General features: G+C 31.4%; 1 protein-coding gene across 1 annotated transcript in view; it reads right to left on the bottom strand.

The window, feature by feature from the left end:
* The window catches only part of LOC107639370 (beta-glucuronosyltransferase GlcAT14C-like), an 8,787-nt gene that overhangs the window by 711 nt on the left and 7,548 nt on the right, over positions 1-528 (bottom strand).

Below are 528 nucleotides of genomic sequence, written 5' to 3'. Positions count from 1 at the left end.
AAACTGAAGGTTTTAACCACGAATTAAAGATGGCTATGCAAAAGATCTATGCAACAAAGAATTGTAAAACAAGAACTAGACCTTAGTTACATTTTCCAGAAGTGACTACAAGATAAACAGTAGAGGTTACCACATCACAAACTTCCCAAGAAAATTACACAACCATTTAAAGATTTGAAAGTTCTGTCTGAAAAAATACCAATATATAATTGTTGATAACATCTAAAGAACAAAAGAAATTGTCAAGATGCTTCAATGCCATTGTTCGATAGTCTGGATCAAGCTGATCTGTGTTACATAAATATCAAAAGAATTCCTGATAACAGTTCAAGATCAGTTTGACATATTAGACTAAGGGTGCCCTTGTTACCTTGTTTCAGATTCTGAAAATTGTGATTCCAAAACTTAAAACTGTTGATATTATGAAAAGATGGGAATTGATTTTTTGTCATAAGATATGTTATCAGCATCTAGCTAAAAAAAAAGGGGGGAAAAAAAACCACAAAACACGAAACAAAACAAAAGTTG

The sequence above is a fragment of the Arachis ipaensis genome, chromosome B04 (genome assembly GCF_000816755.2).
Source record: "Arachis ipaensis cultivar K30076 chromosome B04, Araip1.1, whole genome shotgun sequence".
NCBI classification, from domain to species: domain Eukaryota; kingdom Viridiplantae; phylum Streptophyta; class Magnoliopsida; order Fabales; family Fabaceae; genus Arachis; species Arachis ipaensis.
The sequence above is the reverse complement of the archived record's forward strand: the minus strand, read 5'-3'. Positions and strand labels throughout refer to the sequence as shown.